At 43.0% G+C, this 27,183-nt stretch overlaps 1 long non-coding RNA gene across 1 annotated transcript in view; it reads right to left on the bottom strand.

Annotated features, from left to right (window-relative positions):
* The window catches only part of LOC138061378 (uncharacterized), a 168,041-nt gene that overhangs the window by 91,538 nt on the left and 49,320 nt on the right, over window positions 1-27,183 (bottom strand). The window contains exon 2 of the long non-coding RNA XR_011135077.1: window positions 5,533-5,748. This is a non-coding gene — a long non-coding RNA (uncharacterized lncRNA). The remainder of the gene's footprint in view (window positions 1-5,532; window positions 5,749-27,183) is intronic.

Here is a 27,183-nt window from a genome sequence, read left to right as displayed (position 1 = left end):
CTTCCCCTGGACAACAATGGGCCAAAAAAGGACAACTTGGCAGTTTTTCCTCCTCTGTCCTCGCATCTCTGCCTACACGCACGATTGGGAGTCTCTAAACCCAATGCTTCCTAACCTGTGGTTTCCAGAACGCCAGAGCGAGTGAGGCCACGCTAAGCGGTCTGCTGCAAGTCTGAGAAACTGCACTGACCAGCCCTGCAAATATACTGGTGGTTCATGAGAAAATATTCGGGTTGACAGCAGTTGATATAGTAAAACACTGGGATTTTGTGTTCTAAACCGAAAGAAAATACCATATTCCCAAATCATGACCAAATTGCCATAAAGACAGACATCATTCTGTTTACAGTTGAGCGTAGAGAAAGAAAAAGAGGTTTAACTCATTAGTTCAGGTTTACATTTCAGTAGTGCTTGGGACACTAACTCAGGGGAGGACTCCTCAGTGGCAGAGGAAAGTCCTATTCCCTCAGAGATTTACAATTTCAACAGTCTTCAGTAAGAGAAAATGGAAGTGACTTGCCCACAGTCACCCACCGCAGGTCAGTGCTAAACCAAGAAGAAAGCTCTCGTTTCAGTTCCTATCCAGTGTTCTCTGCACTTAAAACAACCTACATGACACCAAGACAAAAATATTTACTTGGACAAACACATTATTATATGAACCTCACCTGTAATACACCTGTTCTGAATTTATTCTGGATATACCTTCTGAGAGAAGGCCATCTAGAATGGGCATTTAAGGAGTGGAGCTCAAGTGAAGATGCCGCTCTCAGCAGAAATGACATTCAGCTGCCTATCTCCCCATGTGGAGCAGGACAGCAAGATCGAGGTCCACCCTGGCACACACACACACATGGAGCAAACAACCCGTGCACTACAGTTATGGGGGTGAATGCAGCCCTCTAGATTTTGTTGCCCATTTAAGTGTTCAGAGAAAGGTAGAAACCTGAAATCCATCTCTGACCTCACAAAATCAGTCTCTGAATAACCTTCCTTCCGCAAAGGAGACGAGAGGACAGGATTTCTGGAAAGTACCATCTGTGTCTGTTCACCATCGTTCTTCAGTTACAGGCCAAAGCCTGTTTCTGTGAATTAGCTCCAACTTCCTTGTTACATCTTTTCCTTCCCTCACAGACACACCTTGAGCCCCCTTCTCATTTCCCAAAAACCAAGCTCAATAGCCTCCAGCCATACATACTGGAATATTTAAGCACCCATGTCTTCCGCTGAAGGGTGACAGCATAGGCAGGGTTTTCCAGAAGACAATGGCTTTATTTTCTCTTCTTCTGACATAATGGGATGTAATATGTAGTGCTAAGCACAGCGAACATCAGCATCATCAGTTCCCTGTGGAAACCATAAATCTTGAACACATCGTCTGGATTCTTAATTCTCATTGCAGGAAAGCATCTATGGCTGAGCTTCCTATCCAGTTATACAGACTGTCTTAATCTGCTTTCTGACCACTGTGCGCTCTGAGAAATAGTTCCACGCCAAAAAGAAGTATCTATAGCTTTCAGAATTGCTTTGGGATGAATCCGAGCACTTAGAAAAGAGCAGTAACACTCTCAAGCCTGTTGAAATGCTGTGAAAACAGCCCAGCTAGTACCTGCAGTGACCAGTCCAGAGTCCTTCCACACATGAAATGGACATTTCCTACTTTCCTGATCATCTATTGTTCCTGCCAAACCTTTTTCCATTTGAAGCCTTTCTCCTGCTAGACGAAAAATCCACCTTTGAAACTCACGCAAGGCCATCACATCTATTTACTTACATGCCCTTGAACCAGAGCCGCACTCAGGTCTTCTGAGGTTTGCTACACTGAAGAAATACTGTGTAAGAGTGGCGCTGTACCTGCATATCAAGACAGCTGACCAGAAGTCAGGTAACCTGCATTCAGGTCCAAGCTCCACCACAGACTTGATGATCATGTTTGGCTGAGCAACTTAGTTTCTGAATTGCTTCAGATTCCGCCTTTGTCTCTTTTCTGTTGTGACTGCAAGCTCTTTAGGACAAGAAAAATGTTTTCCTGAATGTTTACTCAGCAGCCAGACCTCATCATGGTAGGGTCTGAGAGTTACCACCTAACACAAAGAATTGTTATCTAACCAAGCTGTCTTCAACCTATTCTGGGTGGTGATTTACTATCTGCAAGGGAGGTTATGGTAGAGTGAGCATTTTCTGAACTGACTTCACACAGAGAGCATTACCTCATTTACAGGAGTCTGACCAGATCGGGAGTGCAGACAGCCAAGCCTTAAGTAACTAACTAACTATATGAATAAAGAACCAGTATTTCAGGCACCTGTGAATGCATGTCTTTAAAGAAAATCTCCTGCTTCCCCTCCTTTTTAGGGCTATGAGAAGGGATAGCAATGCCCAGGAAATGAACTGTTGAGTTTTTGTCTAATTCTCCAGTTTCACCAGTGTTATTGGTTTTCTATGATACGGCACATACAAATCTCTGCATTACCAGCATTCATGAATTATGTCCCTAAAAATCCCATAAAGTAAAGTATTATCTTTGTTTCCAACACATGCATTTAGCCTGAAGCGTCATAGCAGGTGCTTGAAAGTCAGGAATAAGTTCAAGAGTCACTTCACTAGTCTTGCAGGCCAAGTTGGAAGCAGGACTTTAAAAAAAGGGGGAGAGGAAGGAAGGAAGAACAGAAGTTTTCCAGCATGCACCCAACACACCCTCATTTCTTTTCCTCCTCTCTCACTGTTGCTGTGATCATCAAAGCGCTACCATAGAAATCCATTCACTGATGAGTATTAGTGTCTTTACGCTGGGTTGCTACAGCTTTTCACTCTTCCTTTCACCATCATTTATTTAGCAGATATGCTTCTAACAAGCGATACATTAATCGAATGGGCCCTCATAAGAAGCCTGTAGGACTGGTATAATGTAAGACTTGCGGACACAGCAGAGTTGCCTCCCTAACAATCCTTTTCAGCCCTTTCAACCTCACTCCTATCTGACCTCACAGCAGCAGCAATACATGCTATTTCCATCTTTGATGGAAATGAACCCTGCTGGGTTACATAAACAGACATAGCTCAAAAGATGTCACAAGTCTGACCTCTGCCTTTCTTTGCTGGGCTTCTCAGTACATGACGCTGGCTGTCGAACAGAATAAATGACGGGACGCACAAAGAGCAACATCAATGAGACCAAAGGAATCCTGGCCAAAAACAGAAGACAACAAAAGACAGTGGAAATGATCTAAGGATGTCACTTGGCAACTTTACTATTGTTGTCTTGTTCTGTAGCTATAAACTGGTTTTGAAAAGCCGGTAACAGTTCACTTGTGCCAGTTGAGATTAGAACACTATTCGTGTTGGTATCAAAAGAGACAAATTCTTTCCCTGCTTTTGCCAATAAGAAGAGGAGCAACACCATCTTTCTGCTGGGAAAAGTCTCTTGTTGTATAACTCCACTAAGACAATGGAGTTTATCAGTGATGAATTTGGTCAAGTGTTTTCATGGGACTAATGCCAAAACTGTGGTAAAAGCACTGCTGTTGATAGCATCTCTGGTGTGAGTTGTAAGGTAAATAATATTCTGATATGGTCTCCTTTTCAAACATCTGGATTTCTACTGATTGCAATTTAGCTGCATAGACAATGAAGGCATTATTGTTGCAAAAAGCATTAGAGGTTTCTATAGCATTGGCCATGTTCATATGACCTTCAGCAGAGCCAATTTTAAAAGGTGGTTTTAGCACACATACAAAAAAAAAGGAGAGAGGCATCTTATCACAGCTACTTTCTATGCCACTTACTGAAGTGAGGCTCTGCTACATCAGCTGTCAGAGAGTTTGTAAGATTTAGTGGCAAATACAGCTAGTCCCTGGAGGGTTTTATAAATCTGATACAGGGAGGAGAACAAAGTCTTCCAAGTAGGCCTGATCCTGATGCCAGCAAGCATACATTAGGAAGTGATGTGCCAGGATGAAGAATGCTCTGCTGCTTCTTTCTTCGTAGGCCAGGAACAGACTTCTCCTGGAATATGTACCTCACTGCCTGTCTTACAGATGAGAAGCAGTTCAGCTGCATGTTAGAGGAGTTCATTCTCCATTTGCTGTTACAACTCCACTGATAACAGGGGCAAGATCACTGTTGATTTTCTAATGCCATGAACTGTGATCTAAGTAGCACTGGACTGAGACCATCAACTCATTTCACTCAAGTTAGAGGTCAACATTCATTCATTATTACCAGGAGTTACGCTTGTGCCAAAATCCCTGCCAGTAGCCAGCCATTACCTTTTCAGCTTCTCAGAGTTATTTTTGTTCTTTCTCTAAGGAATTGCACTGATGAACTCTCTTGAACGCATTATGCTTTACCCATACAGAGATTGTAAACTTTTAAAGGGAAAAGGCTTTAAAGGGCTTTTGTTTCAGCTGTTCTTTATTTTCCTTCCTTATTTTGTGGTTTTCACATATAGGTCAAAGACTCAGGGCCTCCTATGTGCTGGAGAACGTACTACTGTACTGAGAACACAACTGTTGGCAGCTCTGTCCCCTAGGATGGCCTTGACATTCAGGACTGGGATCCATGACCCTGAACAACCTCTAGTGTCTATATATATTGAGTTTCCTCATTTTTCTCACAAGACCCTGCTACTTAGTTTCCATCTTTTCAACTGTTAGCAGTAAAGCTATTAGCACTGTCCCCACACTCCTTTCAGTTCAGTGGCTTGCAGAGGTTTCTGACCAAAGAAAGTCCTTTTGGGACTTGTGTCTAATCTTCCTGCTGGGGTGAGATAAAAGAACTGGCCTGATTTGGGCTGCTCTACTCTGAATCCCAAAGAGGGAAATCACTTTTTATTTAATGTATCTTTATTGCCCCAAGCAGTGCAGCTGTGCAGTGGAATTAACCTAGGAGGACATTGCTGAGTTATACAGAACACAGAAGGGTATCTTGTATGGGACTGCCCAGGACTGAACTTTCCCACTGTTTCTCTCTCACCATTCACAAATAGACACTGCTACTCCCCTTGACACCACTTTGAGGTCATTATTGGTTCTGGCATGAAAAGGAAGTGAGTTGTCAGTATTAAAACATAAACCATCTAAATTTATCAAAATCACAGCGTGCTGTTAACTCTTCAGCAAGTGTTTTTCAACTTGGCACCGAAGCCGTGAAAGATGCCCTCAGACTTCTGTAGTATTTCAAAAGGACTATGAATTCAGCTTCAGCAAAGCACCACAATGTAAGAAGACAAGGATATATCTACATCTCTCTTGTACGTTTATCTAAACAGTTTCACGTTCTACCTTTATATTCAGATTTCTGTAGGACTTTAAGCTGCTCCTAAAATGGCTCAAGTTCTTCCTTATGATTTACATTTTAAAATACCATGTAGGTCCATCAAATGAGTTAGCAGCATACAGAGCCACACAGTTTACAAATGAACAGTCTACAGCAGATGTCATTAGGGGGAGAAAAAAAGAAGAAAGAAAAGGAAAGGGTTTTCTCCACAGAAGCAAACCCAACCCTTTTGGTTTTTACAAACATTATTCTAACCTGTGGTGTGCTCTGCCTCATCATTTTACTTCTTCCTTCACAGTTCAGTGAAAATCCTGGTTCCCACAAGGAAGCGCTCTTCTAGAAAAAGAACTGCATCATACCGTGGCTCTGGCAGGAGGAGCATCTTCTTCTCTCCCACAAAGGCAGTGGCAGTCACAGCTCTTGGTCTCAGGATGAGCCATACACAAGCAAAGGAAGAAGAATCTGGCTGCTCTGAAAAAGTTAACAGGCAATTTTATTAACTTTACATAGCATTTTGGAGCAGCTTCTGTCCCAGCAGTGAAAGGTACTCCAGTTTGGTAACCTTGGCTTAGTAAGATCAAGAGTGTCATGGAACCACATGACTTTCAGTCCCACAAACAAGGAATGTGAGACATTAAGACAAGTGAGTAATTGGCAATGTTTGGCTTAAATTATGTTAATGCCACAATGTCAGTCTGACATTTTAAAATATACACAGTCATCTGTTTTGTTATGTCTTTAAGGGAAGCAGAACATGTAGGAACAATAATCGCACCAGGGTCAAGAGTTGAGATTGTTGTCATTCTTTATGCTACTGCCGTGCAAGAAGCTGCAACCAGGACAGCAGCCTGCCAGTGCGAGGCACTGTACCCAGAGACCATCCTACAAACAGGCAAGCAGAGAAAGGGAAGAGAGAAAAACGACATAACATCAGCTAGGTGTCCTGAGCAATAGTTCATTAACCTTTGCACTGCTCCCTGAGCCATAATCGTCTAGTCTACTACTATTCCCAGACACAGGAATGAGAATAAGACGCTTCTGATTCTGGTCCCATATGAAACTGTTTCATCCCTTTTTCTCTATGTTAAAATACCAACTGACAGCCTTTCTGCTCTAATTGCATTTTTTGAAAGAATGGTGGAAAGAACCACCACACAATTTGTTTCTCAAACATTGCTGTGTTTTCCCCAGTTGGGGAAAAAAACCACCTTGCAAAACTAACACCTTGCTCCTGCACGTATTGGCACATGCACTGTTTCCGTGTCATGTTTGCTCTGTCAAAACAAGTTTTCCTCGCCCCTCAGGGTCAACCTAGCTTTTGAAAACCAAGCTGTCGTCTCCAGGCATCATCACTAGCAGTAGCCAGATAACAGACTCCGGGTTCACATTCCAGAACGGTTATGACTAGTGATGAATGAGCCGGCTCAGAGACAGAAGGAATTTCCTACAGGTTAGGCTGACCTTCCAACACGTTCCTCTGTCTTAGCAAAGGCAGCAAACGGGACACACCAGTCCACGGGGCAGAGGGAGGAAGGGAGAAAAGCCTAATTACAACAGTGATACACTGTACAGTACAAATTATTATTATTTAATGGATTTGCATCTGTCCAGCTGCCTTATCAGACAGTAAGTAAAATAATATATTAAAGCAATGTAAGAAGAGTAAATATGTTCTTGCCTCTCTCAGTAGAGGACAACTGAGGTAAACGCAGTAGATTACAGTCTGATAAGGAGCAAAAGTGCTAAATGGGGTGATGGTTTATAATTAAATGTTTGGCCTGAACATCACTAGCATCTAGATGACAAAATGTTGCTCAAAGTATAACAGGCTCAGCACTCGCTCCTACCATCGTAATCCCAGCTCTGTAGCCATATAGCAGCTTCTCACCTGAAGCAGACCTTGATGCCCAGCGAAAGCCAGAACCTACATCCATACATCCTACGCCATTTGCACTTCAGTTGCAGACTTGGTCTTTTATTTTGATACCTTCACTGTGTTTGAATACACAGCAGCCCAAACGAGCAAAAAAATCTATTCCAAATGTTGCATTTCAAAGTCTAACGGTGTAGTGCTTGCTATGAGATTATGCCTAATCCATCAATTGAAAGTATCTACGTTCCCAGGATTTCAGCTGCAGCTTTAGCTGTTTAGCTTATCTTATTAGCATTAATTTACCATTTGTCACTATCACCTGTAACCATTGTATGAGTATGAAAAATACAGCCTTCCTTCAGCAGTCAATCTTTCGTATGTATTCTGTCAGTCCCATCTCTATTCTATTCTAGGATAAAGCCAGCGCTAGAAGCCTGACGCGAGTTTTCCAGTTCCCCAGCAGAGCCACAAAAGGCATGTGGCCATCTTCTGCAGAGGTCTGATGAAGCAGCCCTGAAAGGGAGACAAGGCTCTCTATAAAATATTTCTTATTAAACTGTATATGCTATTATAAACTCAGGACAAGACATGCAGAGGGTGTCCAGGTGCACAGTTTTACTAATCCTCCATCAGCTAAGGGCTTGATGCTTGTCAGCCACCAGCCCATTTCTTTGGCACAGCGCAGGAGGCACTGGAGAGTGACAAATCACCCTTAAGACTGGTGAGTTTCTAATGCTTTAGCAAAGGGTGAGTTTTTCCTAAATTAAATCTACTTATTTAACTGAGGAGAGAAATGGAGACTTTAGGGAACGTGGCCTGTTCTAGTTAGCTGCGGAAGTTGTATGTAATGTTTTGAATTCTGCAATGACATTTGAAATTTCAGAGAAATTAGAAGGAAGCAAATTAGGAGAGTATTTTCAATAAAAACTGGTGTTCCATTCTTTATGACTCAATTAATAATTCTAACTTCTAGCTAAACCAGAAACATGCTGAGAAAAAAGAAAACATTTTCTTTGTGCTATTTTAGGATTTTCTTCCACAGCAAGAAAGAGAGAGTGATTAAGAAAAAAAAAACTGCTGAAGCCTGAGCATCGCACAGGGTACCCTCTTACCGGGTATTAACTGATCACCAGCCTCACACCAGCGTAGCTGCCCACGTTCCTCCTGCCCTAAAGTCAAGCAAAGTCCCCTGCACAGTCCCCTGGGCATCTTTCACCAGGTGACCCAGGGCCAGAGGAGTGAGCGTGTGGGCTGTGCTTGTACCTGTCCTCTCTCCAGTTAATGCTTCATCATGTGCAATGGTCACCAAATGTCCTCTGCAGGACCTCTATACCTGACTGAAAGGTTCGTCCCAAGCTTCACTGAATCAAGCTCTTTAGGAAGTTACCCTTAGCCTCCGCCGCAAGGAGGAGGAAAGATCAGTTTTTGAAGGACAGATGTTTTGACCCTGCAGCAGCAATACCCCTGCAGGGACCCCTGATCTGAGTCCCTGCGTGCTACAAACACTAAATATAGCCATCTCCTAGTCCAGGGGACAAGAGTGAAATAGGCTGGGGGAAAAAAAAAACAAAAAACAATTAAGAAATCATGACCCAAAGTGAGAAAATAGAAAGGAAGAAGGGCTAGGATGTTGTCCTTACCCCTAAAAGTCACACAGCAGCAGAGCATTCATGTCAGCTACGCTAATAACCATTTTTCGAACACTGTAACTATTTCCATTCCTCTTAACTCTCAAAGCATCTCCCCCTCCCCACACGCTACATCACAACATATGACTAATGAGTTTGACCCGTCTTCAACCCCTATCTGCAGTCTCTCATGGCTCCGTCACCATTTGCTTCCTGCCTTTATTAGATCAGATGGGCTGTGTGCGCTCTGGGGCCCAGAGCCAGAGGGACACACGGCGACAGAGACACGAGCACCATCCTCTCCGAGCCTCCAGGGCCATGTGTCTTGTTTTTCCTCACTATATTGGCGCAAGGATGTTCTGCACCAGCATTTTTTCTCGCTGTCATGATACACATCACCACTTCCTCCTACTAGAAAGAGAAGGAAAGCAATGCAGGCCTCTTCATAATGTCATTCTACGCCGTGCAGGACTGCATTAGGGGTTTTCCAAGAGATTAATTACTGCACTGCTTTACTTTAACAAGGGTGAGTCCTTCAGCCTCTGTCTCTTTCCCCACTCCCCCTTTCTTTCTCTCTCTTTCTCTTTTCTCCTACTTTCCTGCACCTTTCATCTTTTTATTCCTTCTCTCTGTCTAACCCACATTGGCTATTTGACTCTCTCTTAACATCCTTTACCCATCTCTTTAATGGAGATGATTACCAAATCTCTGGCCCTGTGGGTATTTCTAACATATTTTCACGCTGATTTTGGGGCACCTTATTTGCCTTTTATCTCACAGGGTTGGGATGGTTAACTCACATTGCTTCCTCACTTGCATTTGGACAGGACTAAAAAAGATGAGGTAGTAAAATGTGAACTAAACACTTTTTTTGGAAATTATCAATTCCTTCAAACTGAAACATTCAGCAGAAATGAGTTAGTCTAGCTCATTTCCAGTGGGTTACAATGAGGAATCCAGTTGCGGTTTCCTTGCCAGGTAAGCTTTGAGATCTGGTTGAGCCTTGGCAGGCCAGTCCACTAGGACTTCTAAAGAAATGAGGACCTGAAGACTTCAGAACTGTCCCCGATAATAGTCTCAAGAGCCTGCCAGTGAAGATTTTTTTAAATCTGGGAATTTCTTTTCCAATCTGAACAAAATCAAATGCAGAAACATCAACACCCCTTACAAAAAAAGAAAAAAAAAAGTTACTTCTTTCTTCACAGCTCCAACACAGGCAATCTAGTATTAATAAAGTTCATGGTATTATAGTCCAAGACCTTCAGGCACCTGAGGACAGCATTCACCTATCACTGATCCTGACAACATCTCACATTTAAACACGTCTGAGAGATTTGTGTCACCATTATAATAAGTGGGACTTAAAAGTAGAACCTGGAATTGAATTCCACGCTTTCCAGCGTGGCAGACATATAAATACTGCATGTAGGATCAATAAATGATTACTAGCTCTGTTAACAAGTGGCTAATGTCTTGTTATAGACTTTTATAGAGTCCAGCTGGTCAATAGGTTGCATTTAACCATGACTTATGATCACCTATATCACATAATAACCATGCCTGTAATATCTTACAGAGTCCATTCATCATGCGTTAATACTTTTAAATTTATTTATTAATATACTCTTATTCTAATGTTTCACTAAATGGAATAATAATAATAATAATAATAATAACCAGCAAAAGAAGAAGAGCTTTGCATTTTATAGCCATGTTTTATCTCGCCCAAGGAAGAGATCTTGAATCAAAGGTTCAGTTGAAGCACACTCCTGGAGATTAGATCTGAAGCAGTGGTTCAGGCTAAAAGTATGTTCAGAGATTCTCAGAATTCACTTAGAAGGAACATGGATCAGCCATCTCGGATAATGGCAACAACGGAGAAAATACATGGCCACGTCTCCAGGGAAAGAACCATAGACCACAAAGCAATAAACAGAGCCGGAGACTCCAGTGATGAAAGTGGTAGAAACCACTGCAAAGTCTCTGTTTAATCCCTTTGGACTAGAAGCTTTCCCTTGCCAGACATTTCCATTGCATATGTGCTCCAAGTGAGGAGCCATGCAGCACACAACATGTACTGCATCCACAACAGAGAAGCGAAAGCAAAAGCCCCCTAGATAGCACATCTTCAGCAGAAGCCTTTCCTATACAACATATATCCTTGTTTTATGAGCTTCAGTTTGTACCTGTTGACTCATTTCACATCTGTAGGGTGCAAGGACTGGATCCTGGACTGCTTCATCCCAGTAACAAATTCTCACAGACAGAACAGAACAGGTTCAAAACCTCAGTAAGCACCAATTTATATTAACATTGGGGCCCACTACACCCCTCTGACAGCAAAGCCCTTAAATAGAAGACTTTATATCTACCTCCTGCCCCTCTTGTGGCCAGACTGCTGAACATAAATATCAGCTCTCGGACATATAACTGAGAGGAGTGTGAAGTTCTGCCTATCATCTTAAAAATCAAGCAGCTAAGCAGTATTTCAGAAATAGTTAATGGGATTTTCCCACCCGTAAACCCTGTGCTAAATGGCATGTTTTAATAAAAAAAAGAATCAAAATCGCATTTATGGACTAAGAAGGTTGTACAGAGGGTAACATTAGGGGAGACCTTGCCAGAGAAAACAGAAGACTTAATAAGAGAAGGACTCAAGAGTATTAGTAAGAAAAGTTGTGAGCTGCCTACAGGCTTTTTCTCCTCTGGTATCTCAGTGGAAGAAAAACCCCTGTGGTTGATTCATTATGCTCTTTCATTTCTTCATATATAATTTACATGCAATGTAAATATGGTGAAGTATTATTTCTGGATTGCATTCTTGGGCCCTGATCCAAAGCCCACTGAAGCTGAGAGAAAGACTCCTAGATTGCAAAAATCAAACATTATTGAGAAACCGGCCTATTATACGCCAACATTCATTAGACAGGAGTTTATATTCTTGCAAGGGTTAAAGACTCAGGCCCAGCTCAGCAAAATGTTAAGTACATGCTTAACTTTAAGGTTACACTCAAATCCCAAGTGGATCTAAAGCACATGCTTAATTGCTTTGCTGAATCAAAGCAAGTACAGATTTTTATCTGAATTTAACTGCAGCAGTGATCTGGGCTACTGGGTGGCTGATACCACGTGGAACTTTCTTGAGGAGCTTCGGAACTTTCTTATTCTGGATCAATCCATCCACAAAAATATAGGAGGAATCATCATAATGACTAGAATTGTTTTTCAGGTTCAGACAAAGAAAAAAGTAGTTCTGTATCAGTTTAGTTCTTAGACAAAGGTTGCATGTGTTTTTCTTTTATATGTGTTTTTCTTTGTTCATCACTGGTGTTTTGAATTTCTCATCTTGCTGCTCAAAGAGCTCAGTGGGTAAATCCTCCTGCCTCAGGAGCAGAACAAACTCCTTATTTGGGTGGCAAAGCAAAGCCAAATGTCTGAAATCTCTGTGCCTTCTGATCCCAATAATCCAGCGTTGGAACAAGATGACCTCGAAGGTCTTTTCCATTAAAACCTTACAGACTTAACAGTTCCTTTGGATAAAATGCAGTGATTCAGACGCTTATGGCCTATCGCCCCACTGCCTACTAAGGTGGGAATATCCACGGAGGAAGGATTTGTCGTCACTTCCCTACTGCAGTGTGACAGCTCCTGTCTCCCTATGTTCCCATGCCCTGCCCTCCCTATGTTCTTGAGGTTAGCAATTGAAAGTTTAGCCAATTTTACCCTGGACAAGCCAGCTGCTGTTTGAGTTGCTATCAAGCACAGACAGGCTGGTCTGTTCCAGGATAGCAGCCCTTTTTTTCAGAATGGCCTTTAAAAACTATATATGTCAAAATTCACAACTCTAGTTTTGGAAACTTTCAGCCTGGGATCACACAGGAAGTCTGTGGCAAAGCAGAGACAATGACTTGGTCATAAATCCAGTTCCTAGGTTTGCACCCCAAAACTGAACCATCTAGTTTTTCTGTGTCCCTCACTTGCTTTTATCCTACTCCCAAAAGAGCCATCTCACAGTGACAGGCAGAGGCCTTGTAACTCACGCCTTCCAAAAAGCCTTCCTGTATTTCTCCCTATAGTGCTGTCATAGTTGTTTTAAGGCTTGGTCCATTACCTTGTATGTAAACAGCAAGTCTGAAAACTAAGGATGCAAATGAAGCAAGCATCTTTACGTCACATGCCTTAGCCCAGCTATTTCATCACAGACCTACTGCGCAGGCCTTCTTGTCGCCCTGCAAACACAGAGATTTGAGAGCGCGCGCACCATGCCACAACCTATCGGTGCTCTTGAGAAGGCCATGGCTGCTGCTGCTGTGTTTGGGAATCTCGAGGGAAATGCTTCCAAGCTGTGCAGTGATTTGTTAATGTCATCCAGAATGAGAAGAGATTGTGAGGGGAATTCATACATATTAAAACCAGAGAGACAACTCTGATATGCATGCCGGAGGTCTTTCAAGGTTACTGTATGCCACTGGATTAGTCCCAACAGTTTTCAGGTAGAGGTGAGAAACATTCAAACTACCTGATTAACTTCAAAAGAAAAGGTTCTTATGCCCCTACCCTTTGGCACTGCTGTTTCGTCCCAAACCAAGAAGAACTAGAAAACTTTCAGGAAAGCCAGCTCTGCATCTCTGACCAGCAGATTCCAAACATGTTGTAATCTTGGCTCGCTTAAGTTAGCCTGTTTCAAGAAAGCAAAGTCTGTAGGCAGGGCTACAATAATTGCTTGTCAGGAGCCTCTTTATTGATAATTTTTTTCTTTTAAGTGGAAGTAGGGACAGCCACGGAAAGATATCAAAGCTGCATTTTGCATCAGTGAACCCTTCTGACAAACATGCAACAGCTAATTCCCTATCAGTTCACCGTTTTCTTAAATAACCTCCCAGAAACAAATGGTCACTGTCAATGGTTGCCCAGAGAAAACAACGTGCACTGTCCCACTTAAGATGACCAGAAGTCACAATTTGCCATGAAACAGCAGAAATGCCTTCAAAATATTTCCAACGAATTTCTCTTCTCCTTTTCCACCCAAGGGAAACAGAACCAGAGGCTGCCTTAGCTCCTGCAGACTCTCCTGTTGGCACTCATCCTAGAGAGCATCCCTCGAGGCACAGCACAGCTTCGGCAACAGAGCCACAGAGTGCCTCAAGGCCAGGAAGCCCCTGTATCCAACAGCATCTTTTATTTAGGAAGTTTTAAAGGAGCAGCAATGCCACTGCAATTAAGCTATTTCCAAAACTCTGCTCTGCAAAAGACGCGCTGCTTCATCTTCCATAGCGATTGGCTGCCCGTGGGCAAACAGAAGAGGGAACAACAGGTATTTATTTCTCTTTTACAAAAAGGAAAGATAATACACCATCCCTGAAGGTGCACAAAGCTCATGCTGATAAATCAGAGAAACTAAACCCAGGGCATTGCATAGTTAAAAGGCTTACAGCCCATAATCCCACTCCAAAGAGCGCTTTCGCACTGCCACTCCCTAGCAACCCCAAAAAAGCAGCTGGCTGTACAACTGCCTGAGCACCTTCAGGTGCGGATGGCAGAGTGAAGTGCTGTGTGGACCACTGGAAGATTAAGAGTTGTGCCGTGTAGCTGAGGGGCTGCAGGTGAAACCAGGGCAGAGCCACAGTCCGAGGAACCACTCTCCTTCCCTCCACGCGCGGCGCTGTAAAGCAACAGCCACGAAACGCACACCGCAGGAGCAGAATTAAAGTATTTGCCAAGCTGAAAGACTGCCTGGCACCCCCAGGGAATGATGCAATATAACATGTTTATTTCCAATTTTAAAAAATTGGAGCAGGACCATATCTGGTATATTCTAAATTCTGCATTCTGTAGTATAAGTATGTTCCATCTGAATGTGTATTTTAACTCTAAAGAAAGAGGATAAATTTGTTCACATATTTATTCTAACATTTGTAAAAAAAAAAAACAGCTGTTATAAATGTACTATTTTTATGTAGCACTGCATTCTTTCCCAGTGAATCAAAAAGCAATACACAAGGTAAATCAGTTGTCTATGAAGGGTTAAGCCAGAAATTGTTACTCTTTAATGACTGGTGCACAACCTGCAGTTCCTTGCAAACAAATTCTTTCTTTACAAGAAAGTATGAAGAGCACGAAAATGAGGGGATTACTGAAAAGAACAAAGATCACCTAAATACAAGGATAAGGTGGAAAACACTCAACCTAGAAACTCCTTGGCAAAGCTCCCTCCAAATCCAGTCTCGCCAGCTGCTTCTCCCAGGCCAGTTCTGCAACACCAGTCACAAGAAACGCTGGGTGCCCAAGCTACTCAAAAAACTGCTCAGACAAGAAAATGCTGCACTGATACCAGCCAGCACTTCTGGCTAGTTTTGGTCATCAGATCAGGCTGGTAGTTAAGCAGAGACTACAGGGTACGAGGCACACCTGCTTTTTCTGCTGCTGCCTTCTCATTTTCACCTTTTACCTTCTCGGATGCCCTGATGCTCATCCTTTTCCCGAGTTTTGAAAAAACATGGTATGTTCTCCAGGTCAGTACTTGTGTAGCTGTTGCCTTTAATGTCTGTGCTGCCCCTAGCACCATGCAGCTTTAACAGGAAAAACTGAACATCTTCTCTAAAGTTTACAATAAAGATTACTTAATACAGTAAGAACTAAGGACCATACGTGGAAGTTGAGGTCTCACCAAGGATGGATTTTAAATTTCTCAAAGAAACCTTTTTAGTCCATATACAGACTGGATGCCATATAGAACAGTGTGTAAGACAATAAACTAGGTGGTTATTTGTAGTTATTTCATGGTTTCTGAGCTCTTCCTGCAGCGGCACAGAAACTGTTCACCTCCGACAGGATCCTGTGTGAAAACCTTGCTCTTCTGCTCCCAGTCTCTAACTCATGCTGTCGTTCTGTTATGCACTTGGCTCACATCAAGCCCATTGGCCGTAGATACATGCCAGCTGTGTAGGAAATTGCACTGTACTTCTCCTGTGCCAGCTTTTAGGTGTTGCAGACTTACTCATCTTCATACCATCAAGCTGACACTTTCTTGATTTGCCCAGACTAGAGCTGGCATGGCTTGGGGAAAGACATTACTGGTCAGCTCCAGTTGACTCATTCCCAGCAGTTGTGCAGTCAACAGAACTGACATACAGACATCCTACAGAGAGCTTAAACTTTGCTTTACCTCTTCTGGAACAAAGTGGTGTCTCATCCCTACAGTTACGTACACTGTAGTGATCCCTTCATATTTCTAGAAGATCTGGTTTCTTATGTCACGTATTTTAGCAGCCATCCTGCTGTGGGAGACTCACTCTCATTTTCCTTCAAAGTCCTGGACCCTTAACAAGTGCCTATAAATCTATTATTTCCAGACATCACTCTGTATTATCTCTAGACTCTTCCCATTCTCAAATACAGGTCTCTCAAGCTTACTTCTACATTTTATTCATCACAAAAGTATTTATGTCTCCTTAAACCTCCTTGGGTACATTAGCCAAGGACACTCCCATTAGCTATCCAGACTTCAGGGAGCACTAGAGGGCCATGTGGACCTTCAGACTGCCTTTTGGCAATGCCAGTCTTACGCTAGCTGGGTCTTTAATATAGCATTAGAAAAGAGCAGAGAACCTGAGTTCACAGAAAGGTGGGCCAGATGCCAGCAGTCATTTCGCCTATGCAGGGAACACCCTCAGCGTCAGTTTTTCTGTATCTGATCCTTAACAACCAATTAGTGAATAAGCAAACGTATCCAGACACTTCCCCTCATCACTCTTAAAGTGGAAACAAGTGCCCAAACTGTCCTCACACATATGTATACACAGCCCTAACTTAGACGGTAGAAAAACTTAAATGGGGACAAGCAGAAGGAGGAGCCAGTGCTGACCCAGCAAGATCAATTCAATGGCTGTAAGGGCAAACCTTAGTTTAAATATTCGTGCACAGGAACATGAACTAAAATTAGAGAAAGAAAGGTTCATCATGTATGGGTCGCAAAACATTACGATGGTGAATTTACATGCAATACACATCTATTTAGAGTGAAATGAATGTTACTTACTGTTTCCCAGAGTGGCAGAGTACATGTTATAATTCCAGTTATAATGAAATACCTAAAGCATCCACTAAGAATGAAAGCAAATGGCTCAGTGATGGGTCAAACTCTAAAGCCCTTAACCAACGTTAACTCAGACCTCACACCTCACAACTCAGGACTACGAGAGATTCAACCTGATCAGTATCTCCACGGACACGTACTTTCCTTATTGATACAAACTCACCTAGCACAAACACGCCTTTGCACATCTAGCTTAAACAGCTTCCCCTTGCAAATAAATTGGACTAGCAAAAGGAGTTTAAAACTACCCTGTGAAAGTATTAGTTCCTAAGACTTACTATACACACGTTTCCCAGTATCGCCAAGTTGCGTGCATGCCAGGTACACTGCAGGTACTCTTTTGCATGGGCAACATTTGAGACAGGAAGCACAGCTGAGGAAATGAGAAAGATCAGGGAGTTTCTAAACATCATGAACAGAGGAGTGCTCTCTGAGACCATTCTTCAGGGTCAAGGCTAAGATGTGCCTTTGTAACTCCATAGCTGCTAAGTGCTTGCCATTTTGCTAAAACCTGCCTTTTATACAGCAAATTGCTGCAGAATCAAAGTTAAATTTGCAGTATGATGCATTACTATGGGGCCAAAATTTCCTGCCAAAAGGGAAAGAGCTAAAAGTATGCAAAGTATAAGAAGAAAGAAGCACCCCTAATGTTTCCTGCATCAAGTTCCCTGGAAGGAATTTAAGAACAGGACTCCTGGGACAGTAACTCCCCTACTCCTTCCTTACACCTGGGACTAGGACTCGAGCTGAGCAACGAACTTTCTCTGTGGGTACATAATTGCAAAATTCTTCTTTCAGAGGAACTCATGCACTTCCATCTAGAGCATCTGGCATTTATTTCATTCACAGAGGCCACTGACTGAATCCAGCACGGTGATCCTCATGTAAATAGCAGCCATCTTCTGACATTATCAATGTCAGGTGGGAAGAAAAAGAGCCATTGGACAGTTGATCAAAGGCAGCTACCCATTTCAGTTGCTCTGTTCTGCAGATGACATAGTATCAGGCACAATGTAAAAGCTGTACCCAGTCAGAGTCCCCAAATCACAGGGCAATAGACAGCAGAGAAAAAAAAAAAAAAGACTTCTCTGCCCTGTAAGCTAACAGCAAAGCAAAAAACCAGGATCCAGACCTCCCACGCCCAATACTGCATGAACAGAGTGACCAAAAAGCTACCCAGAGACAGCAATTATCACTCTGAACTACATTCAAAATTGCAATATGGAGCCAGACTATTAAAAGAGCTAAGGGTCAGATTTTTAAAGTGTTCAAACCCATCAGCACTGGATTTCAAAGAACTTAATATTCATTCAAACCCTTAAAGAAGGGCCAGAATTCCCCAAGAGGTCAGAGGCCAGCACACAGAGCAAGCACAAATGCCCATTCGCTTATTCAGGGGGCTAAAAAGGCACGAGGACCTCTGAGGAATCTCACCCCCGAGCCCCGCAGTGGCAAGGGGATATCAAAGGAATAATCTCATCATCCCACAAGGACAAGAATTGCAGTGATAGGATTAATCAAAGATACGTAAGAGAAAGGACTCTGTAAAACACATCAATGAAAACAAGCAAACAAGTGATCCCTATCACCAGCACTCCAACTGTTTTCCAGCTAACGCTCCTGAAAAAATAGGGAAATAGTTTATGGGTTCAGCTTTAGAAGCCTGCCCAGCATTTCAGCCCAGTCCTGACCTCATTTACCCCACTTCATTTCCCGATTTCCTTTGATGATTTCAGTGGTGTTAATTCCAGTTTGCTTTCATGTGAGGGACAGAAGAAGGCAAAGCTTTTTTAAAGAAAACTTTTGGCCTACAGTGGAAGTAAGGTTGATCTTTGGCAATTCATTCTTTCATAGCGATGAATGGAGAAATCACAAACGCTGTCTGTTCATCAAACATGCTCCTCGTTGTGCTCTACTGCAAAGTTGTCTGTCTTCCTCATTATACTTAAAAAGTTCATTTTAGTCTCAGTTTGTCAGAGAAGGTAATTCCACCAAGCTCTGTTCCTTTTAGTATATTTCAAATACAAAGCTTGCAAAATTTGGTCTTTCAAGGTTTCCAATTTCTTCTCAAAGATCTTTTTTCTCCTTTGAGACTACTTCTCCTTTGGAGATATTCAAATCTCTTTCTTCATAACAGAAGCAAAGGTTGGGATTCATTCAACTTGCTCCACTAAGCAGATGTCCAGGAGAAGACAACTTGGTCGGGTACAACCTGGCCCATCTCTCTAAGGTCTGCACCAGTACAGTGCTTGCAGGATTCACCTGTCCAGCTGCAGATAGGGCAGCTATCCCGTGGATTGTTGCACTGAATACACATGCAAACATTCAGCAGAGAAGCCAAGTGCTCCTTGTTTTAATGTGGAAAGCAGTATAATATTAAAAAGACTTTTCTGCAGAGCCAATACGGATCAAGTTTTGTCTGCAGTTGATTGTTTTAATAAAAAAATAAAACTCAAAAGCATGAATTTCTCCTAAGTTCCAACATCTTTTTTTCCTCCTCAGAACTTCCAAAAAGAAACACCTTTTTAAAGTGTTTTACTCTATTTGGACAATCCCAAACAGCTCTGCAGTTAAATTGAATTTTGTATGACTTTTTTTTTTTTTAAACCAACTTGCCCCTTCCTTCCTTATTCCTGGGGAATAAGCAGGAAGAATTAGAGATCTGTGTGCAGCTGCAGGGCCATGATCTCGTTGCAGTTACAGAGATACGGTGGGATAGCTCACATGACTGGAACGCCGTCATGGACAGCTATGTGCTTTTTAGGAAAGACAGGCCAGGAAGGCGAGGTGGTGGAGTTGCTCTTTATGTGAGGGAGCACCTGGACTGTATGGAGCTCTGCCTAGGGGTGGATGAAGAGCAAGTTGAGAGCCTATGGGTAAGGATTAAAGGGCAGGCTAACCTGGGTGACACAGTGGTGGGGGTTTACTACAGGCCACCTGATCAGGAAAAGGAAGGTGATGAGGCCTTCTACCGACAGCTGGAAGTAGCCTCACAATCACAGGCCCTGGTTCTCATGGGGGACCTCAACCACCCTGACATCTGCTGGGAAGACAGCACAGCTAGGCACAAACAGTCAAAGAGGTTCCTGCAGAGCACTGACAATAATTTCTTGACACAGGTGGTGGAGACGCCAACAAGGAGAGTTGCGCTGCTAGACCTTGTACTAACAAACAAAGAAGATCTAGTTGGAGAGGTGAAGGTTGGGGGCAGCCTTGGCTGCAGGGACCATGCAATGTTGGAGTTCAGGATCCTGCGAGGAGGGAGCAGGGCAATAAATAGGATCGCAACCCTGGACTTCAGGAGAGCTAACTTTGGCCTCTTCAGGGACCTACTTGGAGGAACCTCATGGGATAGGGCCCTAGAAGGAAGGGGGGTCCAGGAGAGCTGGTTAATATTCAAACATCACTTCCTCCAGGCTCAAGACGGGTGCATCCCTCTGAGGAAGAAGTCCAGCAAAGTGGGCAGGAGACCTGCATGGATGAGCAAGGAACTCCTGGCCAAACTCCAACAGAAGAAGGAAGTCTACAGAATGTGAAAAAGGGGACAGGCCACTTGGGAGGAATACAGGGACGTTGTCAGAGTGTGCAGGGATGCGACAAGGAAGGCTAAGGCCCAGTTGGAATTAAATCTGGCAAGGGATGTCAAGGACAACAAGAAGGGCTTCCTCAAATACATCAATAGCAAAAGGAAGACTAGGGAAAACGTGGGCCCGCTGCTGAATGGGGCGGGTGCCCTGGTGACAAAGGATACAGAGAAGGCAGAGTTGCTGAATGCCTTTGCTTCAGTCTTCACTGCTAAGGCCAGCCCTCAGGAATTGCAGACCCTGGGGACAAGAGAGGAAGGCTGGAGAAAGGAAGACTCTCCCTTGGTTGAGGAGGATTGGGTTAGAGATCATTTGTGCAAACCTGACATCCACAAATCCATGGGCCCTGATGGGAGGCACCCCCGAGTGCTGAGGGAGCTGGCGGATGTTATCGCTAGGCCACTCTCCATCATCTTGGAAAGGTCCTGGAGAACAGGAGAGGTGCCTGAGGACTGGAAGAAAGCCAGGCTCCCTCCAGCCTTCCAAAAGGGCGAGAAGGAGGAGCCAGGAAACGACAGGCCTGTCAGCCTCCCCTCCATCCTGGGAAAGGTGATGGAACAGCTCATCCTGGAGGTCCTCACTAAGCATCTGGAGGACAAGAAGGTGATCAGGAGTAGCCAGCACGGCTTCACCAAAGGGAAATCATGCTGGACCAATCTGATAGCCTTCTCGGATGGAATGACTGGCTGGGGAGATGAGGGCAGAGCAGTGGATGTTGTCTCCCTGGATTTCAGCAAGGCTTTTGACGCTGTCTCCCATCCCATCCTCCTAGGGAAACTCAGGAAGCGTGGGTGGGATGAGTGGACGGTGAGGTGGCTTGAGAACTGGCTGGAGGGCCGAGCTCGGAGGGTTGTGGTCAGCAACGCAGAGTCTAGTTGGAGGCCTGTAGCTAGCGGTGTGCCCCAGGGGTCAGTGCTGGGTCCAGTCTTGTTCAGTGTATTCCTTGATGACCTGGAGGAAGGCACAGAATGCACCCTCAGCAAGTTTGCTGATGATACAAAACTGGGAGGAGTGGCTGACACACCAGAAGGCTGTGCTGCCATTCAGAGGGACCTGGGCAGGCTGGAGAGTTGGGCGGGGAGGAACCTCCTGAAGGTCAACAAAGGCAAGTGCAGGGTCGTGCACCTGGGGAGGGAGAAATAACCCCGTGCAGCAGGACAGGCTGGGGGTTGACCTGCTGCAAAGCAGCTCTGCCGAGAAGGACCTGGGAGTGCTGGTGGACAACAAGTTAAGCCTGAGGCAGCAATGTGCCCTTGTGGCCAAGAAGGCCAATGGGATCCTGGGGTGCATTAGCAAGAGTGTTGCCAGAAGGCTGAGGGAGGTGATCCTGCCCCTCTACTCAGCCCTGGGCAGGCCTCACCTGGAGTACTGTGTCCACTTCTGGGCTCCCCAGTACAAGAGAGACATGGCACTACTGGAGAGAGTCCAGTGGAGGCCTACAAAGACGATGAGAGGACTGGAGCATCTCTCCTCGGAAGAAAGGCTGAGAGAGCTGGGCCTGTTGAGCCTGCAGAAGAGGAGACTGAGAGGCAATCTCATCAATGTGTACAAGTATGTGAAGGGGGGGTGCCGAGAGGATGAGGTCTCCGTGGTGCCCAGTGACAGGACAAGAGGCAACGGGGGCAGAAACTGAACCGCAGGAAGTTCCATCTGAACCTGAGAAAAAACTTCTTCACTGTGAGGGTGACACTGGAACAGGTTGCCCAGAGAGGTAGTGGAGTCTCCTTCGCTGGAGATATTCAAAACCCGTCTGGACGTGATCCTAGGAAATAAGCTCTAGAGGACCCTGCTTGAGCAGGGGAGTTGGACTAGATGATCTCCAGAGGTCCCTTCCAACCTCAACCATTCTGTGATTCATGAAATTGAAAAAATTTTTACCGTTCTACTTTCGACTCATGACTGCAGAATACTGCAGCACTATTTTCGAACTACCTCTATTTCCTACTAACTTGGCTGAATTATAAAGTCTGCTGAACAGACGCAGCAGTTACAAGGTGAAGAAAACTTCACTTGCTTTCTTTTTTTTTTAATTTTTAAAGTCAGAATATGCCTGAAATATTAAAGAGTAGAAAGTACCTCTATTTTTAAAAATTGTTTTTTTTCAAGTGTTTTCAGAGTTTTCAAAAGTTTTTTGTAGAAATAAATAATATTTAAAGAAATATCAACCTCCTGTTACTGCAAATCTCTTTAGTGGAAGAAAAATTTAAAATAATATGGAATGACCAAAGCAACATGTAAAGGAATGTGGAAGGGAAAATTTCTGGAGCTCTTGACAACAGAAAGCTACAAGGGGCTTACAATACCCTCAGCTATTTTCTGTAAGAATCTTCTTTCCTTATGTTTGTTTACCAGATCAGACTGGTAACAGCTGTAAAGACCTTATTAGATAACATCCTTGAGACAACACTGATGATACCAGCCAGGGTGAAAGGAAGCATCCCAAGCAGGTGCAACTATCAAGGAATTAAAGTTAGTAAAGGTAAACATATTTCCAATTCCCCACACTTGAATAATGCAACTGATGCCAACGGTTATCTGAAAGCAACTGCATAATGCATTTATATCACATGTCCTATTTCCAAAAGATGCACTTCTCTGTGACACTAGACATGCAGAGGAAGACTCTCCTTGTCTGTGTCATCCTTAAGCACCTTTTTTAGACCCTGATTTAGGAAGTCCATGTATCATGTCTGGAGCTTCCCACTGTTCTCTTGAGAGCCCACTGACTACAGGCAGAGAGAGGCCAGAGACCCCTGTTCAGGCATCAAAGTTAAAGGTCTAAAGCTCAAATGAACATATTCTCCCACAGCGCAGAACTTCCAGAAGCATTTAAGTGAATCAGCCGGAAAAACTCTTTGAAGTCAATGATTCTTATGTTTGTAAATGCTTTCGACTTTGCTATTACTCACCTGGCTCCTGTGCTTTGTGCTCTCAATACATCAATATATAAACCCAGGTCATGGACAGATGGGTGTTACAATGCTTCCCAAAATATTAAGTGATTTATTCCCAACCTCTGAGATATTATTTTAATATATCTCACTTTGTCAATATAATTGTGATGGAATGCCCCTTCAGGTGAGTTGTAAAGGTGAAAATAAAAGCACTCCTATTCAAAGTAGGAAAGAAATGACAAAAAACAAACAAGTAAGATGTGTTAGATATTGTCTTAGAAACACCTGAGTCGCAACAGTAATTAAGTGGATGTAGACACAGTATCTATCAGGTCAGGTTTAGATCTGCCTAACTACACATCTCTAACACACTAAATAGGAATGGCAGATCATGTAGAGTAATGAGAGAGGGGGTTGTTTCACGTGAAATAAAATCTAAGCTATTAAAACCAACTTTGTCACAAATTTCCACAACAATTTTAGAGCAATAGGTACCTGGAAAAAACCTACAGAAAGTGAAATGACTGTTTCTCATGCACTTTAGCTCAAAGGTTATATATTATAAAATGTTGTTTAGAAAACAAGAATATTAAGTACGAAAACAAAAAAGTATCAGAAACTGTTACAGTCTCACTATCTTAAAAAGATCACATAACATACGGAAATGCAAAAACTATACATTTATTCTTCTCTATAGTGTAAGTACACACTTAAAATTCCTTCATTTGCTACTAAGTGTGGGACTGTTTAAAGTACTCACTATATGAAAAAATGTTTATTGAAAGATAGACATGACATGCAACCAGCCTGAGAAAACATTATGGTTCATAATCTGTATTTTTTGGCGTTTTGTGCAGCCTTAATGTGAAATAATCTTGTTTTATTGCATTTAACTGAGCAATAGCTGGAGCTGACAGCTAAGTTGCTACCACCATCAGAGCTTCAGGACCTGAATTTCTTTTCTGTTCATTTACGCCAACCTTTGACTAGCTTCATTGATTTTGGTAGAGCAGCTCCCAGGTCATACCTTCAAGATGACAGAAGATGAAGCCCAAAGGCTCTTAGAAAGAGCCCTTCATCAACTGACAGATACCCCCTTTCAAATGTGCTTTCTGAGGAGCAGATTAAATACCTTAAAATCTCACTGCTTCTCTTGGAACTTGCCTCCTTCACTCCAAATCTTAAGCACTTTTCCAGCATCTCTGAATCCAAATAACAGCCAAAGTCAACAGCATCTTATAGGAAGAAAACCAGGACTGCCTTTATGTGCAAACTGGGCCCCAAAGTTTACCTACACAGAGTGTCAGACTGGATTACCCATGGCTGACCAAGACCGACACTCTCTTACAAAGCCTCATTATAATTTAATTCTCTTTTTGCTATATTGCTAATGGACAGGGAAATATAGTATGGGATAGGAATAAAAAATGTAAATGCATACATATAATTCTTCTATCGCTTTCTCCCTCTCTTTTTCACTGTGTATAAATACAGCCTCTCTCTGTATAAATATATAAGTACGCATCTTTGTGTACTGGAGCCCAGGGCTAATGTTGAGCTGACAATAGTGGCACTAATGCTAATGAATTCTGATTATTCGGATCGGTCATTAAACTAATAAGCCCATCTCCAAATTAGCGTGGCTGCTTCAGCCAGTGAAAATTTAATCAAATCTGCTTCATTATTTCAGACGTGGTGCACTTGGCGAAAGTGACTGCGGGAAAGGAGAATGGGACCCTCATCTGATAATTTTATCACTTGACTGCCAGACCATGAGAAAATCGGTGTGATGATTTTTTTTTTTCTGGGGGGTGAGGGTGTGGAGCAGAGGGGGTGTATATGTGTGTGTGCGTGTATGTGTTGTTTGAGCCTTCTCTCATGTTACCTCCTATTTAAACTAAACCCATCCTCTCTTGCTCTGCCTTATAACGGTTTTGGTTTTTTCCACATCTTCCCCATCCCCCTCAATATCTTCGCTTTCTTCCCTTCCTTCCCCCAGGTCCTACTCTGCCCCCATCTTATAGCCTTTGCATGCATGACCAAGGAACAGCTTTCAGCATCCAAGATAGAGGTTGATGAGACTTCTGTTAGCTATACAGCAATGCAGGCAGGCTCTCGTTCCCAACTCCAGCCTCCGTACACACAAATTCCCCCCCTCCCCTTTGCCTCCTCACCCTTGTTTTTCCTTTTAATTTCTGAAGAAAACAGAAGCAGCAAAACATATCCTCTAGGAAAAAATTATTTTCAGCTTCTCTTCCTTTTTTTTTTTTAAACTTGGGTTGTTAGAATTTTAAATTTGATGGGGAACATAGGGCCTACGCACTACACACACTTCTGTATATAGGAGCATGGGGCACACGTAACGTGCAAACTGAGGACACACATTCCCCATCAACATAAGCAAAATCATAAGCATACACTTAAATGCAATCCCCAAAACAACCTTTCATGGTTGTACTTTGTATTATTCTTACATCTGGGTGTAAATTAGAAGCAAATGTACTGGTTTCAATGGCAGTGCTGCAAATTAAAAACGCTCTGCCTAAGACAAATTTCTTGCCATCGCCTTTCTTCCTCCTGCAGGTGTAACACCATGCTAAGAATACGGCAGGCCCACCTTGACATGAAGGACTCATCCTTTATACAGATCTAGTCCACTCACACATGTTTAAACAGTAAAGAGACTCGGTGATCCCTCCAGGTACTAAAGCAAAACATTCAAATATTCCCCAAACCCAGATATGGATATCAAAAGAGTACTCCCCAAAGCTAGAATATAAATAAACTAGGAAAAAAGATGAGGCCTCAAAAATGCATAAGCCTCATCAATGCTTTGCCATACTCAGTCCACTTTTCTCAGTAGCAGTGTTCAGAAAGACAAATCTCACGCTCATTATGGTGTTGGATAGCCCTGCAGGAGATGAAGCAGAGAGCTAAGTGTTGACAGTACAGGAGTAAGGGAGCACATGAACAACCAGGAAGAGAGACAAGGTGAAGCACTGTCCTCTCTGGTAACGAACAACTGTCCAAAATCTTAGAACACACATCGAGAAAGAATAGTCGTTCAAAAAAGCACTAGCCATTCCTGTTACAACGCACAGCAGATTAAACATCAGCACTTTATTGGCCATGGTATTGACGGTACGTGAAGACCTTACTTTGTTCTCTTACTTTGACCTTCAACTTCCATCACAGAAAAGTTCCTCTTAAAAACAGGATTCATTAGCTACATTTCAGGTGTCTAACAAGTTTTCTAGGTCTAAATTAGCTACCTAGACTCCCTTTATCTGCAAAAGACAAAATAGGCACTTTCAAAAGGTTACTCTTTCTATACCAACTATGCATCTTACATTTTGAGATAAGATGAATACTCTCTACAGAGTAGTCTATTTTTCTTCGCTGATTATATTGGAAATATAAACAATTCATTTCGACTTGACAGTAGTCAGATGTCTAAAATTAGGCACGTTGAGCTCTGGACTAAGTAACAGTTATACGAGATATATCCAAGCCTAACGAGACCACAGTATCCTACCCTGACAAGGTTTATGGAGATCTGAAGCACCTAGGTGCACAACATTGATTTGCGACAGAAAAAATTCCCATAACTGAAATCAGACACTGAAGACAAAGATGACTGGCAGCCAATCAGGCTGTCAACAGCACCAGATACAATTGTTCAGCTGCCTTCTTAAGAAAGGCACCAGAGCGATAGCTCTAAATAATAACAGGAAAGCAGAAAGGCAGGCTATGGGTCTAACATCATCAGCGCAATGGGGCAAACACAACGTGTGCTTTCTTAGTGCAATCTCAGTCTGGCTACTGTTTACTA

The sequence above is a fragment of the Struthio camelus genome, chromosome 17, assembly GCF_040807025.1.
Source record: "Struthio camelus isolate bStrCam1 chromosome 17, bStrCam1.hap1, whole genome shotgun sequence".
NCBI classification, from domain to species: Eukaryota; Metazoa; Chordata; class Aves; order Struthioniformes; family Struthionidae; genus Struthio; species Struthio camelus.
This window is presented reverse-complemented; position numbering and strand designations above follow the sequence as displayed.